This window comes from Aethina tumida, chromosome 1 (genome assembly GCF_024364675.1).
Source record: "Aethina tumida isolate Nest 87 chromosome 1, icAetTumi1.1, whole genome shotgun sequence".
Classification (NCBI taxonomy): domain Eukaryota; kingdom Metazoa; phylum Arthropoda; class Insecta; order Coleoptera; family Nitidulidae; genus Aethina; species Aethina tumida.
Window position 1 is genome coordinate 56,368,943 of NC_065435.1, and position 12,497 is coordinate 56,381,439.

General features: G+C 28.1%; 1 protein-coding gene across 2 annotated transcripts in view; it reads right to left on the minus strand.

Annotated features, from left to right (window-relative positions):
* LOC109601526 (neuropilin and tolloid-like protein 2) overlaps positions 1-12,497 on the minus strand; it is a 198,912-nt gene that overhangs the window by 185,324 nt on the left and 1,091 nt on the right. The window lies entirely within an intron of this gene.

The following is a 12,497-nucleotide window of genomic DNA, read 5'->3' on the forward strand; positions in this document are numbered from 1 at the left end:
TTATGTACGTCAAACTGAAGGAAGTCACTCAAGCATCCAGATGCAGACTACTTATTGTCAGAATCAACTTTACCATTACACACATTTGCGGAATTTCTGACAAGAATTCAATTTTAGAAACGTTGATGGGATTCTGATCAGATTCGTATTCCGTTGTTTTCAAAACACTTCCAAATTAAATATTACGTGAAAATACAAAAGTGTCTCGTAGAACGTGTGAGAATTGTTTAACAGCAAACTTTTCATGCGTAAAGTTAAGCTAGAAGTTCTAGACACAATACTTTGATTTAACCGAGGTTCAACCGTTAAATCGTCCAACATTTAACACCAATTTGGTGCTACAAATATAATAGAAACACAGATAAATATTCAACTAATATATTTTTATTTAAAAAATAAGGAGGTATTTTGGTTTATATTTTTACTATCCATTATTTTTGCAAAATATTTATTAATATTTAAATAATACATTAAAAAATGTGAAAAAGATAAAAATTAAAAAAGATATAGGCTGACAAAGAGGGGTGTCCAAAAAAATGTCACGCAAAGTCTGTCACGATTGTAACCCTCCTAGTAATCTGAAATGAAAAAATAAAAAAATTAATCTAAAGTAATCCTGCTATCGTACTATGAAAATATGTTGGAAAAATTTTTTTTCGACAAATCGAGGCTGCCTGAAAAAATAAATTTTTAATTTAATTTTAATGGTCCGTCAAACAAATAGAAAATCTTATACAAGAATATAAATATGTTACATATTGATTTAATAAAATATGCAAACTATATACACTTTTATAAATAACATGTCACCTTTTTTATAGTATCGCCTTCGGAAACTTACAATAACGTGCAATTTTCTTTTATTCCTTTGACAAAATACCCCAGGAAAAGGTATGCGAATCCACTGCTTTTATTCATCACTGAGAAGGCATGTCATGTACTGTGGATTATTGGACAGAATGATATTTTTACAAAAAGATAAGCTCATAACACATTCGAATTTTAGGAGCATCTCAATTCGAAGTTCAGACAATACCAATCAAAAAGAATTATTCACAAAATGTATATTAGGAAGAGAATGGAGGGGTGCCTGAAACAAAATGTAAATGGATTTATGTTTACCTAAATAATTTTCTCTCTAATAAAAATTAAATATTGTCATTGTTTTGAAATTTAAATTGAAAAATAAAACAGTTCTTGATTCCGCGAATAATGTACGAAATAGAATAGGATCATTTATAACCAATAAGGTCATTTAACTTAGCATCCATGTTTAGACAGGGTGAAACTACTTCTACAGTAACAGATAATTTGTAACAATTGTTTTGATCTGTGAGTAACAGTTCGCGAACCAAAATGTTCATACTGGTATTTAATAATTAAATTTTAGTTCACTCAAACAAGCAATCATGTCAAACAATTTCAGCCACTCAAACACACAGCCATAGAACTCATAAACTAAATTTTATTAATATGTATACACAGTTTAATTATCTATTGTTACGATATGTTAATTTCAAGGTGTATTAATTATTCTGTAAAAATATATAGTTTAAGAAAATTAATTTCATAAAATATTCAGTTACATTAAGAAATGCATATATCTATTGTTCTTTTTATAGATAATTAAACTAATTCTTGAATTTTTGAAAATCCTTTCTTTATAAAAATATATTTTTCAAGAAAAAAATAATAATAATTACTGACTAATTCTAATTAACATTATTTATTACTTGAAGAAAACTTATAAAATTGGTTTCGTAGATAGATCAAATTATAATAAAATTTAAATTGATTTAATTTAAAAGAAGTGACAATAAAACTATACTGCATAATATGTAAAAATATCAAATGAATATTTATTTCATATCTGTTTTAAAATTATTTTTCTACATTTTTTAAGTATCAAAAATTTACATATTCCTAAGTAAGACATACTTTAAAAAATTAGTTTCATAATATATTCAGGTACTGTCAGTTTTTAATGAAATAATTTTATTCTCACTTATCGGAAATATAATTCAATATTGAATTGTTCAGTTACAACTTTTAAAACTTTTAATTTTAAAACAGTGTTGAGTAAAAATGATGTTAAATATTAAATAAATTCTTTATTTGTAAAAAAAGTTAGTAATAATAATTACTAATTAATTTTAATCAAAATTAATATTTAGTTACTAAAAATCAATTTCACATATGTAACAAATTATAAGGTAAATTTACAAATTTAATATAATTAATGTAAAAAAATGTTTGAATCATTATTTATTTAATTAATTTAAAATAAACTGCGCAGCAAAATTATGGAATATTTACTAAAGTTTGAATATTTATTGATCATAAAAATTTAAATATTTTTATCCGTTAAACATAAAAAAAGTAAACATAGACATTTCTCGTAGTTTTAATACATTTAAGCTTTTGTAACAGTATTTCAAAAGTGATTAAACAATTTTACGAAACGGGTACAAATGAACGAAAACCTGGACAGGGGCGAAAAATAATAACTTCACCGAAACAAGACTGATATTTAAGAATCCCAGAGCTTAGACAAAGGTTTGTAACTAGTACTTTTAATACAGCAACAGTTTTCATTGACATATAATGTAAGAATAAGCCAGGGCACCATAAGGAGAAGACTAACACATCATAGAGACTACGCTCAATATAATTGGACTGAAACTGTTACTTTTGGTGGAGGATCGGTAACGGTTTGGGGAGGCATTAGTTTGCAGACACATCCTAGAACCTCATGTTGTACACTTTGCTCCATTTATTGGTGAAAAGCATGACAATGCTCGACCTCACACTGTGAAAATTATCAAAGACTACCTTGACGAGGTAAATATTCCTTCTGCTGATGAATTGACCAGCAAGAAGTCCAGACTTCAACCACCACCAACCAACTAATGGAAAAAATCATAGAAATTTGGGAGGGCATTGATGTCATAAAAAAATTAATAATAATTTTAAATATGAGGCGACACTGTCAAAAGTTCATTAAAGCACGTAGTGAAAATACTACATATTAATGTAAATAAAAAAAAAACTTGAAATATATTTGTTATATTTAATTATTTCTCAATTAGCATTTTCTTTTTCAATAAATATGCATAGATTTTCCTTAATTTATTTTAAAAAAATAATATAAGAAAAGTAACATACGTATTTCATTTTTGTTAATTTTTAAAATATGCCATAATTTTGCAGCGCTGTGTGAATATATCGTTTCCCAAATTGTTCAAGTACTAACAGACTTTTTTTAGTGAAGTATTTTATAGTAGTTTTTTTATTTTATATTGTTTATCGAAAATAGAATTCAATATTATTAATGCTAAATTTTAAATGAACACTGTTTATAGAAATATAATTTTCTAAAAATTTATTTAAACATGAATCAAATTAAAAATTAAATTTAAAATTTAAAATAATGTATTCCAGTTTAAATATAAATTTTATTCCTTTTCAATAATGTTTAATACATTTTCATTAATTTAAATACACAGATATCAAAAAAAATATACGTGGTGATACTTTTAATTGATAGAACAATATTATTCGAGATATAATATAGGCTTAAGTAAATTTGTATTATTTAATTAAAATATCCTTTAGTAAACTCTATGAGTAGTAGCTTTAAACAGTCCGTTTTGGAATTTAATTTAGTCAAAGAACTGATCACGTCAAACCCTTTAGGGAGGATGCCGTTTATTAAAGTAAATAGTGAAAACTCCTTCAGAATTTACTTCGTTACTTTAACGTTGACCAAATATTTACTAGGATCTGTTCAGTTTACTAAAGCTTAAGTTTTTATACAATTATATTGTATTATTAAATTAAAGTACTTTAAAATACATTATTGATATTTATTTTATGAATTTGTATTTTGTACAGTGCTTGTGAACTTCAAAATTACAATTTATCAAATATTTCTGCAAACCAATTTTTATGAACAAAGGACAATTTAATCTCGTTTTAATTATAATTAACATTATTTTACATACTTAATTATTAATCTTACTGTGCCAAAAATGTAAATAAAGTTGGCAATTACTGTGTTTTACGCAATCACAATTCTCTTCGACGAATGAATATTAATTTTGCCTCATTTTAATTTGTTTAATTTTGATTAATATAAAAATTGTGTTGAGCAGTTAAGGTGAATCACTAAATGTAACAATTTATTACTAATAATTTATTTTACGGACATACAATGTGAAAGCCATAAAATCTAATCCATTCAATCAATTTTATCACTCATGTATCGCACTCTATTACACATAAGATTGGATAGAACAAGAGCTATTTTTTGACACCTAGACTTTCCTTAAACTACAATTTCTATTCAAATCTAAAATACACACTTTTTTCTATGTGAAAGGGACTTATTATAGAACAAAATTGCTACATAAATAACTAAGAGAGAAAATGTGCCAGGAGAGCCAATTACTATTATTCATCACTGGTCATGTCTTAAGTTGAGAATGGGACGCGATCAATACCATTTATCCGTCCTATTCCCAACTTAAATCTCAAATAATTACATAATTTTATTCATTAAATATTTGAACACGATGTTGCGAGTTCAATTAAAACATTGTGTGACGCTGCGATCTCCGAATAAATCTTAAATATAGACTAGTTTGGGATTTATACTGGAATATTGAAAACGCTACAAATGCAAGTGGTTCGTTTGATCTATAAATAAATACAATATGCGAAACAAACATCTCTGCTAATTATAAAATCCTATGTTGTAAGGTCGCATCTCGATTTTGTGATCTACAACAAACCAGCTTTTAAAATCATAACCGCATAATAAATCTATTTGCGTTGGTAGCGGGTATTAATACCAAATAATTAATACCTCTTATTGCGCCGTGTCCTTTTTATAAGTTCTTAGTGCAACGCCGGAGGCAATCTATATTTAGTGTAAAGACAGAACTACTCAGCTATTTATGGAGTAAAAGCGGATACCTACTCGAAAAACAGAGCCGCGAGGGTAAATTACTCTTTTTGTGTTGCAAGTGAAGACATAAAAGGTCCGTTTGGAGACCGCATTGTAACTTGATGTATGTACGGATTAAACAAAGAAAAAAAAGTATCGTCACAGCACTGGTTTTGTTTTAATATTTATTAAAAAAGTTCTTTGCTATATTACCACACTAATCTATTTTGAATGGGGAATGGGGTTTTTGCCAACAGCTTTGTACAGAAAATCGCTAGTTTCAAGTAACTTTTTATCGTAAGTTTCGTAGACAAGTAACATGTTCTAGTCTAATAAATAATTAAAAATGTTCAAGTAACAAAGTTTTATTTAATGTTCGAGAATTAATATCTTAATGTATACACACCGAAAATGAACCATAATTTATTTTGTATACGAAAAGTAAACCTGACGGAAGAACATTCCCATACGTCTCATTTATAATTTATAATTTGAAATCAAGAAGTGAGTGTCTAGAGAGAAAATATAATAATGCAAATACATTTATTTCCGGAACGCACACACAAAGAATATCCAATCTAGTTGAAAGCTTATGTCAAATTAAAGGAAAAGTCTGCGGTATAAAAAATAAAGGCAGACTAATTTCTTACAAATATTGGATTTAGACATCATATTAGTTTTACAGCTCAACGCTGATGTTTATCAAAGACGTTTTTATTAAAGAAAAACGAAATTTTTATTGCATAAAAGAGTTTTGAAGTCAGTATGGACGTTTTTGTAAAAGAGATTACGACTACAAAAAAAGTATCTACATTTACTTTTTCCTATTCATAATTACTTAATAAGAAATTCGTTTCTTTAATTTAATCCTGAAATGGAAACGTGAAACAAACAAGGAATAGGAAAATATCTGAAATTACATTTTAATGAAAATACATATTTAATCTGTTAAATCGTCTTACAACACAGTTAAATATTTTATATGTACTTTGAATACAACGCATCAAATCTTAGGCTTGTAAATTCCGATTTGTTTTTCCACCTGGCGGAGTAAATTAATACGTCGTTCGTTCCCCCTTTCAAGAACCATAGGTAAAAATGTCACCCTTCACAGTAGAATTTCAACAAAGCCGCTTTCCGAATTATTCGCAGTGGGGAGTATAAATTAAAATTATTCGTTACGACACACGTCATCGAAAATCGCGGAAAATTGGACAATAACAAAATTAATGTTGTAAAATATTTCGTTTTTCTCAGAAACCCAATTCTAAATTATAATACATTTAAACATTTAAACTGACGCGATAAATTTTAATATAACGAATAAGTGACAGATATTACTCTATTTAATTTGACACCTTGACGTTCACTGAAAAGCTTTTCCACCTTGTAATATTAAATAGAATAAATTAAAATGCCCCCATTCAGAACTAAAAATGCGAGGCTTCCTGTAAATATTAAAATTTTTGTGAAGCGAAAATATTTTAATGCAACAGTCACGGCGGATTTCGACATAATAAACATATTACGAGTGTTAATGAAAAATAAAAAATTTTGATGCTCAACGTAAATATTTTATGTATAGGTTGTCTACATTAAACGATTATTAGAAAATATTGGTTGAATATTAGCGAGTGATTGATATGTGTTAATATTTATCGTTGTAATATAAATCATTTGCTGTCTAATTATGTATGAATTTAAATTTAGTATACGATGTATTTATTAAATGACCAAAGAGTACCTCGAAATGTGTCTAAATCTATAGTTTTTATTTTTATATCTGTTAGAGTCGTTGCGACTAATTCTGTGATTGACCATAAAAATTTAATTGCCGCTGAATTAGAAAACAAACATTGGTGGGTAAAGTTTATTTTTGGCACGATAGCAAATCGGACTAATAAAAACTTTGGAAAAGTGCAAATTCATTGATGTCACTTTAGATTAGAAGCCCCTTCTGTTCGACAATCGATCGCTGTCCACTGGAAAATCTCCAGCTTTAATTTTTAATATACACATACCTATTTTTAGATTTGAAGGTGCCATTAACCTTCTACGAATCGAGATAGATTAATCTTTTTTTAATATTACTTGTTGGTTTTGCTTTTTCACAATTCAATAATAATCTGTGTAATAATTCAGTGAACTTTCAGACTTCGAAAATAGCGTAAACATTGTATCGAACATGAAACTTCACTCGAGAGAATTCGCAAACTGAAATTTTCTAATAAGCATGTTTATATTACAAAGTTGTATTTGTATATCGTTCTAGCTTAAATATTCTTTCAGGAAAAAGAAAACACATTTTGGATTAATTAGTTTTTCAATAAATATTACAATTTATTGACGGAATTTATTATATGATGTAGGTTTCCCATCGACTATGTTAGCACAAATTTATTTAAATATATTATTAATAAATAAAATTTTAAAACAAGTCAAATAGGGGAGAGTTTCGGCCATATCTTAGAAATTACGATTCATTAGAAAAATTAATTTTTCCCCCGATTTATCAATGCTCCTTTAAAATATTTAATTGCTTATCCTTGGAATGTTTAATGATCATTGATGGAAGTCGCCTCATTATTATAGCAACTTTTTAAAATGCTAAGGCATAACTCTTTTTTTATTTAATGTGAACTGTTAATATAGGACTTGTAGGTCTGGAGTCAAAAAAAAACCTTTTTTGAATCATAATTTATTTGAACAAATTTTTATATTATATTTTAACTTTTTTGTGAAAATGTATATATTATTTGGACGCCTTTTATGTTTTTTCTATGCTATTTATTTTTTTTAAAGTTGTATTTACCACTTTTTGGTTAAAAATAATGTATTCGAGAACTATAATTTTTATATATGAGTACTTACTAAGTTCAGTGATCGGTGTAACTCGAAAATTTGCCAAGTTCACGGAAAACTTACTCAAAGACGAGCATATTTAGTTAGTAAAAATAATTGTCCATAAGTCACCATATAATCCAGGTATTTTTCCATAGGACTATTATTTATTTTTACCTCAAAATATTTTTTATTTAATGTGGACTGTTAATATTGGAGTTGTAGGTCTGGAGTCAAAAAAACCCTATTCAATAACCATTTTCTCACAGTCCTTGAACTAATATGCTTTAATTTCAATTGAAGTATTTTTTAAACATTTTCAGGAATATCATGAAAGCTACTTCAAATTCCGCAAGAACAATTCAAGACCCGCGTGCTCGTCTTCAAGAAATTTAGAACAATTTTACTCCTTATGATTTCCAATTAGTTGACACTATGTCGAGACGTATCCAGGTGGTAATAAGTCGAAAAGGCGATGTAACGCAGTGGTGATTTTCAATCATTTTCTGTTTATAAACAATAATAGGGACTTCTTAACATTTTCTTAAAAAAAAAAACTGTTTTTGTTAGTTGGGCCAACTTCATTGATACAGGGCTCGTAATTATGGCCACTACTATATACTATATTTTAATTCACCATGTATTTCACTTAAGATATAAGTATTGGAATTGTATTATATATTTAATATTTAAAATATGAACAGATTAGATTCATTTGCAAATATTATGTTACAGGTATATACAATATGTGTAATTTTAATATACGTAATTATTGTAATTAATTATAATCTGGTTTCGAGCTATGGAATTACATGTTATTTAATATAGTATTAATATGTATAATTTATATAAAAACCACATTTATGTAAAATCTACCCCATTAATATGCAGTAACATAAATGTTTAAAATTGATGAATTAATCCTTCATTTTTTATAGCTAATTAATGAGAAAAATATTGTTGTACATGTTGTACATCGATAAAACCGGAAACCTCGTGCTCACATTATTCCCTAAATCATGCAGGAAACCATAACGGCGCAACGTTACAAAATAATGCCAGATGTAACCACTTAACAGTCCTTATTCCTACTTTCAGCTAAAAATTAGAGAACATAAAATAAATTTCATGAGATTTTTTTTTAAAGCCTGCACTTCAGGTGTGCTCAGAGCTTACGCTGATCCGACATGAAAAATAAGTTACGGACCGACGACGCTTGCGAGCGGCAACTTTCTGCACAGCTCCCGGCTAAAAATTTTAAGTGTTTTCTAAAAGAATAAATAAATGTTTTAAAGACCCCTTACACTTCAAAGCTCCTTTTAATGTAACTTTGACACGCCATAGTTCATTGTACGTTAATAATTTAACGCCGAAGATGGACATCTTAATTAGTTTAGGCTTTAATAAAATAATTTGCTTTCGTTTTAGTTTTATTTTTAAAGCGGGTGTCAGTGTCGCGATAATATTCCCGTAAAATACGGTTGCAATTTTCGGGCTGTCAAACTAAATTATCCGCGACATAAGATGCTGAAGAGCGCCGACTTGTTTTGTCTTTTCACTTGGAACTATGAAACCCTGTTTCAGTAAAATTAATTGCAGCAAGGAAAGTTTTGAAAGCGTGCATTTCAAAACGAATGTAAGATTCAAAGTTGATCTGACGCTAAATAAGTGGCGGAACGTGTTACGTTTCTGGTAACGGTTGGTGGCCACAAAGCTCGACTTTATTCCGCGCTCAAAATTACGTGTCAAGCTGTTTCTTAAATTTATTTAAACAAACATTCCTGTTTATAAAAAAATAACTGGCGTGATCTTTCTAAGATTACCCGTAAAAGGAACATCTGCGACTTTTCCTGAAACGCTGAAGCGGCGTCGAGTTTTTCCAAACATTTTTTCTTCTTAAATCAAGCGATACATTTTGTGCCGTCGTATTTAAACCGAACACAATTTGTGGTCGGATTAATCACTAAGACGGTCTAAGTTTTTAATTGGCTCATGACGATTTCTTCCAGTTTATAAAAGTTTTATGCGGCAATATTTCGAAAAATTGAGCCTACCATCACGTCTATATTTAAAACTTTTAATAAACACCGCAAACTTTATCATTAAGGAAGTGTTTTCGGGACATTTTGTTTGGATTAGTCAATATTTGGCAGAAAACTAATTATAATTTTCCACCAAAATAATTCTTAAAGTGTTCCTTATCGTTGATTATTTAGAGTACATGAAATAATTTATAAATTCTTACAAGATGAAAGATGTAAATTATTTTCTCAAGTAAAATTTCTATTAATTTTGTTTAGGGTGCACACTTGAAGTATATTTTTTTCTCATTTGTATCATTCGCCATTTTTGAATCATAAATTATTTAAACAAATTTCTATATTATATTTTAACTTTGTTAGGAAAATGTATATATTATTTGGACGCCATTTATGTTTTTTCTATGCTATTTTTTTTTTTGAGTTGTATTTAACACTGTTTGGTTAAAAATGATGTATTTGAGTACTATGATTTTTACATATGAGCATTTACTAGGTTCAGTGATCGATGTAACTCGAAAATTTACCAAATTCACGGAAAACTTACTCAAAGACGAGCATATTTAGTTAGTAAATGAAATTCACCACAAGTCACCATATAATCCAAGTATTTCTCCATAGGACTATTATTTATTTTTACGTCAAAAAATTGACAACAATAATAATTATTTTTTTCTGAAAATGAGAAATATTAAGGTATAAATATTTTTTATATAAAAAAATAATAAATTAATAAAACTATTTCGAATTACTGCCTTAGACCGTCTGATCATATTTAAAATCAGCATTCAAATTTTGATCGAAATTATTTAAATTTCATCAAGAAGGCACTTTACTTTACTTTAGTTCCTGGGACTGTTTAAGGCCACTTAATCGTGTCCCAGGAATGTTCCATATATTTTGAATTGAGTTAAGGTCTGGACTGCTAGCTGGTCAGGCCATAATAGTCATAATAGAAATAGGAAAAATAGAAAAAAATTTGGACAAATATGGTACGGCAAATTTTTCCAGAATGTCAAAGCTGGCCATTTGAGTACGCAGCTGAATTATAGCTGATTTAAATTCACATATTCGATGCAATTTTCGATGATTTTTAATAATTTCGTTTAAATATTTTTCTAATATAAGATTTTAATATATACACTTTAATCCATAGTTATAAAGAATAAAATTGATACGAGAAAGAAAAAAAAACTAGTATTTAAGTTTACAATACTTCATTAATTTGAACTGTGTAAACCGATGAAAAATGACTGACTGAAGTTATCTGTACTTTCAATAGCATGGGTACAATCAATCAATGGTGTGGACTATCCGAAAAACATATTCCCGAGATCGAACCGACAAAAACACGTAAAAGTTCAAGTCGAAGTTCTTTACATAGTTCAAATGGATAAAAATATAGAGATTTGGCAGTAAATTTACACGCTAACCTTTCTCATTCTAAAACAACATTTATTTTTATTCGATCTTCCCCTTGTGCTTGTAATATTAATAACTGAATTATTTATTGTAAAAAATATTCAAATTTTAAAAATCATCGAAAATCGTTAAAAATCCAATTTTCAATTGGAGTAACACAGCTAATTTTCTTCCAATCGAAACGAATTGAGTACCGTTGGACGCGTAATTTAATCACCTTTCTAACGAAATATAATTCATCTCGATCGAGCACCCAAATTAACTATAAAATGTAAATGAGAATTTCTAAAATTTAAATTTGTCAACCAATATTATTAATTTTTTAGAACATTAAAAAATCCGTGATAAATTTTCTTAAAAGTATATCAACTCATTTCACATCAAAATCTAAAAATACAAACGCGGTCTAAAATTATATCTCATAAGGTAAAGTTTCACTTTATTTTGATACTGCACCATTGTGTTGATTAAGTTTTTTTTTATTATATAAAAACAAATTAATTAAAGTAATATTCAAGGTAAATAACTTTATAATACACATTTTAAGATTGGCTTTGGGTTATTTTAATACAAAATGAAAATAGTCCAGACTACCACAGTACATTTTTCTGTTCATACATAATCGCACAACTAATGATTTATTTTACCAGACCTAAATATAAACGTCTGCCACCGAGAGATTTTTTTAAATTTGTCTGGTAACCGTTTACGACATAATATTTATTTGTTTCATTCATGTATAAAATGTTTATTTTTATTTAAAAAATCGTACGACTAGTTGAGCAATCGGAAAATTGTCGAATCGTCGAATTATTGGCACATACTCTAACTTATTCTTCTTCGTTATAATGAACAACACAAATTTATTCTCCCCGCATAATGTTCCCTTAGTTGAATTGTAATATTTACTTTGGAAAGCGTCTATGCAAGAATTTCTCTTGTACCACATTTTTGCCTGCGAACTCCCGAAGAGTTGGGGCGACGTCATTTTAATTTACTCGCACTTAATATACCTGATGGAGAAGTTTTTTTCCTATTGCCAAAAACGTGCACGCAAGAAAAATCTCGGAAAATATGAAATTTACTTCTGAAGCTGTTGTAAACTCCCACTTGTCACTTCGTCTTTTCTGATGACGTGATAAATCTTTATAAAGACCTTAACGTGATGCTAAAATTTTCTGAAACAAAAAAAAAAAGTACGGCCCATTTTTAAAATGTCCATCTTGCACCTTGGTGCCCGACAAAAA